The 7770-nt window shown below is 44.9% G+C and overlaps 1 pseudogene; it reads right to left on the minus strand.

Moving 5' to 3' along the window:
* Positions 1–2376: 2376 nt before the first annotated feature.
* Positions 2377–5522, minus strand: LOC132493734 (calcitonin receptor-stimulating peptide 3-like; annotated as a pseudogene).
* Between the last annotated feature and the right edge of the window lie 2248 nt (positions 5523–7770).

Below are 7770 nucleotides of genomic sequence, written 5' to 3' on the forward strand. Positions count from 1 at the left end.
GTACAGAATAAAATAAAATAGTAGAGTTGAATAATCTTGAGAAAATTGAAAACCTTGCAAGGAACTATGTTATAAAAAGAACTCTGTGAGAAACTTTTACAGGTGAATTACATCCAGCTTAAGGCAGAGATAGTTTTCACACTATTTGCACTGATTTAAAACAGAAAAATTTCAAGTTTGCCAACTCATTTGATACCATTGGCATAGCCCCAATTCTAGACTTAATAAAGGTAGTACAAAATCCTAAATAAATCACAAGCAAATTGAATTTGGAAATAAATTTTAATACATATCCTCTGACCAAGTGGAGTTTATTATGAAGCCACTGCAGTGCCCCAAGTGTTTACTCTGTGAGATGGGGACTCAATGGAGTATTCTGTACTTAAGGGAGACATGGTCTGATCTGCTTTATGTACTACTGTGATGAGTAGGGAATGAATGGGAGCAAGGGTCATAATTCTGTGTGTTTCTGAGGAAATAACTAGAATCAGTAGGTAGTAGGTGACTTTTCTAATTAAAAAACCCCTCTTAACTGACTGCCCACCAGTGAAACTTGCTGCTGAGTCACCTTGGAAGTTACAGTCAGCAGTTTGTCACCGGCATTTCCATCAAATGCCAGGGGTGTTGAAGCTGGGAAATTTCTGTATCTAATAAGCCTTTAGACCCTATGACATCCCAGATTCCTTCCAATACCGACCATCTCCAATTCTATAGCATGTATCACCTCAGTCTCCCCCAGTTAGAATATAAGCTCCATGAATGCAGGGGGTTTTGTCTGTTCTGTTCATTGCTCTAGTCCTGGAGCTCAAATAAGGTCAAGCATATAGCAGACACTCAATGATTATTTGTTAAATATAGGAATGTCTCTGTTAAACTTACTGCAGGACCTGAGCAATGCACTTTTCTTCTCTGCACATCAGAGAGTAAAAAGTTGGATTAGATGGCATCTGATGATCTTTCCAGGTCTGCCAGTGTGTGATCCCCTTTCAAACTGTGAGCCGTTGTTCTAACAGGCTTTGCAGGCTCTGGGGTGTATGAAGGGTACTGTTGGGAGGAAAGGCAGGGATGGGTAAGGGCAAACCTGAGTCAAGGAGAAGAGAACAGATAACTTCTGGGGCTGGGGACCAGGGCACTCTCTGAAAATAAATGTGAATGTCTCTTTGAGATGCACAGGGTTCTAATTCCAGTAAAGGTGTTTCACTAGACACTGAGGATACAGGATACTGAGGACCCACCCCAAACATGGTATCATTGCCTCATTTGAGCCAGCCTGGTCAACAAAGTGTCACAGGTCTCTGAGTTTCTCATGGGAAAAACAACATAGATAACAGCAGGGACTCCTTTTAACTGTATTGAAAATATATTTTTTATCTTGATGAAGTGCACAAATGAGAACATTTCTTTAAAGAGAGAGTTCCATTGAGGCTCAGCATTACTAGGAATCCCCAGGCACCCACAAGGCAGCGATTTCATGTACCCCTGAAGTTTAGCAGAGCAGCCAACAGGTTGGCTGACAGGGCCCAGATTTGCTGCCAGATAAGCCAGTGAGACATGCGTCATATTTATAAAATACAGAATCAACTATAAAAAAGATGCACATTGGGTAATTACAATGATTTTATTCTGCATTTATCTTTAGTTTATTTCAGCAAAAAGGAGTGTTTTCAATATCAAGAGACATGCATATATGTGTGTCTTCCATGCTATTTCTTTTCAATAAGTTGCTTTCATTGCAAATTAAAAGAAATGGAGTTCAGCTCCCTGGTGACCTAGGAGAAAAAAAAAAGCAAGAACTAGAATATTATTACTTATTAACAGTGAGGCTCTTGTCATGTATTATCTCAATCACTTTTTATATTAATGATACAGGTAGGTACTTATTGTTGCTTTCAAGTTATATGGGGAAACAGGGTCAGAGAGGGTCAGGTCCCTGGTCATATAGTTAGTAGAGGACAAACACAGTATTTGAACCCAAGTCTGTGCTCTGAATCCAGATGTACATGACATTGTAGGGAATACTCCCAAAGGGTAGGGTCTTTACCTTTCAAACTAAAAAACTAGAATAATCACAATTATAACTGTAGGGAACAGTGTTTTAAATGAATAGGATCTATATTTCCTATGATGAACGATGATCTCAGAGTCACTTGGAGGCACTGAAAAAAAGCAGAAATGAATCCAAATTCTAGGTGTTCTAGCTATTGGGACTCTGTTCTTTCTCCAGACACTGTGGTTGGCACCTTCACTGTGGATTTTTTTTACAATATAGGACCAGGGAGGGTCAGACTGTGGCCTGCACTCCTGCAATACCCAGCCATCTGCCCTGCCGTCTGAGGTACTAGGGCGGTTGTCTTCTTCCTGGAGTCATTTCACTGCTCAGGCCTGAAGGTCGCTGCGGCACCAGCCAAAGGCTTTGGAGCCCATGTTGGTGGGTATGAAGTTGTTCTTAACCACACTCTCAGACCTGCTCAGCCAGCCCGCCATCTTATGGGTCACACAGATTGCAGTGTTACAGGATCTCTTCTGGGCAGTGATGCTGATTTGCAGGATAGAGAAAAAGAAAAGGCCTGTTAGTGAGAGGCTGAGGGCAGGTGCTACCCCATGGGACCAACATGGTAAAATTACTGCTCTGAGAAGCACCAATGAACTTTAAATATTTTTCCTAAACACAAAATCACTACAGACAATCATAGGGCATTAGGGAAAATGCCACAATCACTCCCCATAGACGTTTCCAAGGGTGTCAGAAAACCCAAATGTGCTCTGGGCAACAAGCCATGGAACACAGAAATATAGCAGCCAGTCTTTTCTGTACAAGTAAACGAAAGCTTAACCAAGGCTTGGGCGACTAGAGAGATTATGGTGCCACATCCAACCTCATTCTTAAAGATTGTCTTGAAGATGCATCCCATTCACAAGGTACTGAGTACTCCTTAGGAAAAGGAAAATTCCCCTGTCCTCCTGGAAGAGGAAGCGAGTTTGTAGCATCAAGTCTCAGAGGTGCTTAGTGCTCCTGTTTTCGCTACCTGAGGTTGTTCACAGGGACCACCCACTATGCCCTGACTCCAGCTACCCGGGGCTAAAGCTACTTGCCAGACAGGTCCCTGTATCCATGAAGTGTGGGATGTGGCCAGAGCAATAACCACCACAGCTCAGGGGTTTTTAGAAATATACTATTATTCCCCCAATGAAAGGCATGTTCAGAAGCAGGACTGAGAAGCTCTGCTATGAAATCCACAGGTACTCACAGGGCTGCCCTCTCTCTCCTGATCTCTTCCTGAATGATTCTCTCTGGCCTGCTCTCCCTCCTCCCATCTGATGTTCCAGACATCCACTGCCACAAAGAATGCCACTGATAACTAGCCCAAAGAGCAGCCAGAGAAGACCACATGCATCAAGTTACAGGAACAAAGGAATTAGAAAGGAGAGGAAGGAGTTGAGTAGGCACCTTGAGGCATGCCAACATGAGGGGTCATGGTCTTTCTCCAATACTCTGGCCATGACCCATTTCTTGCCAGGCATTCTGACCCCAGTTTTAGTTAAGGGGAATGTGTAAAACTTGTTGAGGTCCTATGTGTATGTGCCCAGGATGCAGGTACTCAGATTATTGCACTGCTTAGTTCTGCACCTGTCCAGGCTACAGGGAAAAGTCAGGCTAGACAATACCATGCACCAGGGCTGTTCCTGCAGGCAGTCATGCAGAAGGTTAGAATAGGGAGAGGGCACCTGGAGCAAAAGCAGAGGGGCAGGAATGGGGGTGGCTCACGCATCCTCCATTAGGAGAACAGAGGTTCACTGAGCCAGGGCAGTGTGGGGAAGGGCTGTGGGGGGAAGGGGTGACCTTTTCTGGCATTCCACATGCTGCTCAGTCCTTCTTGCTCTGCAAAGAGGTTTCTAGGGCAGATAGAGGTGCAGCACATGCCTCTGCCCAGGTATGGCCAGGTCAGGAGCTGGTGTGAGCTCCAAGCTCAGGGTGCACAGGGAGGTGGGGCTGGGGAAGGGTGTCTGGTCCAGTGAGAACATGCACATCTCCACAGATTCTACACATCTAAAGGCCCTGGACCTACCTCAGACACTGTGCTATCTGACAACATCCTTTGTAAGGGCTCTGGCTTCACCTTGCAAATGGGCAATGAAGATGCCTTGCAGGTGTGAAAGAATATCATGTGCCGGTTAACAAGGAGGGGCTAGATTTCTAAAATCCCCTGAGATACATGGGATTCATTCCCTGGCTTTACTTTACGAGGCTAAACTCCTCCAGTGCTGGGAGGTATCCTCAGTACTGCCAGACAATTTCCAGAGTGAGGGATTCCACAGCTTCCCCCACTGCTTTTAGAAAGGGATCTTTGTACATGTGGTGCAACCATAGTTCCTTCACATGACCTCTGTCTTCAGTGGAGCCTGTAGAAGAGGTGGGCCCCAGGCCAAGGTGAACAGTGACTGCTTGCTGGCTGCCTATCCAGCTATGTTCTCTCCTACCTGTCAGGATACATGTTCCTGGTAAGCCAGGGGAGAGGGTAAGTGCTGAGCAGAGGGCAGAGTCTTACCTGAAGCCCTCCTGTCTCTTGCTTCAGCTCACAGGCCTTCATCTGCACATAATCGTTCATCATTGCAGCCAGTAGGAGGCGCATTTCCTTATTGGTGAGTGTAGTGGGATCAAAGCCATTCTCCAAGGCGCACCTAGGGAAGGGAAGCAAGCCCAATCCTGGCTCTGAGTCCCTGCCTACCCCCACCCCCAGGATAAGCAGCCAGGTTTCCTGGTTTCTGCATCGTCCCCTGAGGATGTGGCTGCCCTAACTGCCAACGGAAGAAATGAGGCCATTGTCTATCCAAAAATGCTGCTTCACCAGGAGTTAGGCTCTGGTGTGACCTCAAAGAAATGGTTTGCTGGCAACTGATGGTTAGATTTTCAGGAATTTTTTGAGCTTAGTGTTAAATGCAGCCATTATTAAAAATTAAATGATAATAATTTGAATCTGGAAATGGTTTCAGTTTAATAAATATAATTTGAATGAGGATGAGACATTAGATGAATAGATCACATATCAGATTGAATAACAAATTTATTGGCCAAGTAGTTAGCAGACTAGGATGAAATCCATTTATCAAATTATGGTTAAGTTAGTAAATAGCTTTGCTAAGGATAAAAGTGTTTGATAAAAAGCAACAAAAGTATGTTGTGAGGTTCAATGAGTTATATGAAATTTATAATAACTAGTACTGTATATCTTATGTCTGTTTGTAAACTGTGTGCTACACATCTTTTATGATAAACTTATATAAGTGTACATTTATACATTACCACCACCCATCCCCACACCTCCACCCACCAGGAGCCAGTTGCTAAAGATTCAGCACAAGCACAACTGAGAACACAGAATTGTATGATTCCAGGGGCCATGAGAGGTGAGAGTGCTCCTGGCAGGGCTGTCTCACCTGAATGGCACTGCCTAGAGCATACCTGCCTGGTTCAGGACCAGAATGCTGAGGACCAGGAACAGGGGGAACTTCCAGAAGCCCATGGCACCTTTCTGCAAGGGAAAAATTGACATCACCACTTGCAGCAGTTCAAGTTCTGTGAGCCCACAGACCCAGGCTCTGATCCTGTCTCTGACTCTAACTCCCTGGCGTCCTGACTTCAGGCTGGACATGTCACTTCGCTTCACCATCATTTCCTTCTCAGCCAAGTGGACTGCTGGAAGATCCAGTAAGCCTGTAGCATGCTTGGCTTAGCAAAGAAACCTAGTGGGACAACTGGGTGAGGAGGTCTCAGTCCGTAGCCCCGTCCCTGTCACTCCACACATTCTCACATACAACGTGTTGGCCAGGACTCCTGGAGAACAGACTCTGAGTACCTGTCACCACAGCTTTTCCCATTGTGCAACTCAGAGCTGTCCTCCTGGTGTCGGGCTTTTGCTCATACCTGGTTGGGGGAGGTGGGTTGGGAGGACGTATCTCTGTGGTTGGAATCCCTGAGAAACTGAAGAACCAAATTCTGCTTCTCATCTGCTTCACACTTAGGCAAAGAGTACCCTGTGAGAAGCAAGCTGGCAGAGTCTTAATTTGGAACCCAGGACTTAAATGGGGGGAAAAAGCTCCCAGAACCTGCCACTGGGGCTTGCGTTTAACGGTTACCTGCCCCTCAGTCACTGCACCTATTTGCCATACGCTTGTGCTGGCCCAGGTTCCGAACCCATTTCCCACAGACCCTTGGGTGAGGGATGTGATCCGTGAGCGCACTGTCCGCACAAAACCATTCCTGCGTCCTGCTCTGTGGGTGGTGCCTGGGGAGCTCCAGCATCCCGAAATTGACCTAAGCACGTGTGCCACAGGAGACAGAGAGACTGGAACCCGCCTCAGTGTGGGGACAGTGGAGCAGAGAGTCCCCGGACTGGGACCATGCGGTGTTACCTGTGGAAGGATCCTGGGATGAATCACGGAGTAACACAAATTGTGTGATGAAAAGACCTAGACAGAAGTGGACAGAGACTCTGAAGCATGAAATGTCTAGAGTAACCCTCTGGTATTTATTTTACTTCTCTACAGTCCTACTAGGTGTGGGATAATGTTGGAACATAGGTGGTCATTAGATCATGTATAGCTTATATTAGGAAAGTCATTCTACTGATTTGGCCTCTTTATAAGTCTAGAAAGTAGTAAATAAACTAAAATGGCTGTGAGGCACCTTCCAGTCTTATTATTTTATTTTATTAAAATGGGGGTGGGAGGGGTGAAGGAGGTGGGTATAGAAGAACAAAGAACAAATGAAGGACATTGTGTGATGACAATGAGATTTACTTGGAGATTAGTTTGGAGACATTGATAATGCTTCTTGTATTTTAATTTTGAGAGGAACGCCAGGCTGAGCTGCTGGTAAGTGCTTCTGGAAGAAGCAGTCTTCAAGGAAGCCACCTTTCAGTCAAATATAAAATGGGGCTGGTGCCTTGTTTTCTCCCTATGTTTTACAGCTCATGCCCTCATGAGGAATTTTATTCCCTCACACTGCTTCATCCATTCTCTTCAGTAAGCATGCTTATCCACATCTGTGATGGTCCCTGGTCAGTTTTAGAAGTACACAGAAGCTACTCTGGGTATTTTAAGCAGAAAGGCATTGCATACAGGAACTAGATATTAAAAAATAATGTGTATAGTTCTGGAAGATGCTACAGTTACCATAACCAAAAGGTGGAGACTGAGAAGTCCACACACTTGAACTGTAGACATGAAAAAAATCCCATGGAGCCTGTGATCCAGGGATCAGGATGCTGCCCCTGGTGCTGCCACAACTACCTTTCAACACCAATGACATTCTGTGCCCAGGGATGCTGCTGTCGAACCCCTGGCTTCTTGACTGCTTGCCAGCAGAAAACAGAAGAGCAGGAAGATAGAACTCTCTGACTCTGCCTTCCAATTCTCACATGAGACATCTAAATGGAAAAAATTTGCATTCAGACACTGCCTTTAAGGAAGTGTGTGAAAAATCAATGTAACCCATCACACTAACAGACTAAAAAAGAAAAATCACGTGATAGTATCAATAGATGCAGAAAAGGCATTTGACAAAATCCAACACCCATTTATGATAAAAACTCAGAAAACTAGCAATAGAGGGAAACTTTCTCAACTTGTAAAGACTACAAAAACCCTGCAGTAGCTTTATACTTAATGGTGAGAAACCCGAAGCTTTCCCACTAAGATCAGGTACAACGATGCCCCATTTTACTACTCCTTTTCAGAGTCATACTGGAAGTCCTTGCTAGTGTAATAAGG

The sequence above is a fragment of the Mesoplodon densirostris genome, chromosome 7 (genome assembly GCF_025265405.1).
Source record: "Mesoplodon densirostris isolate mMesDen1 chromosome 7, mMesDen1 primary haplotype, whole genome shotgun sequence".
NCBI lineage: Eukaryota > Metazoa > Chordata > Mammalia > Artiodactyla > Ziphiidae > Mesoplodon > Mesoplodon densirostris.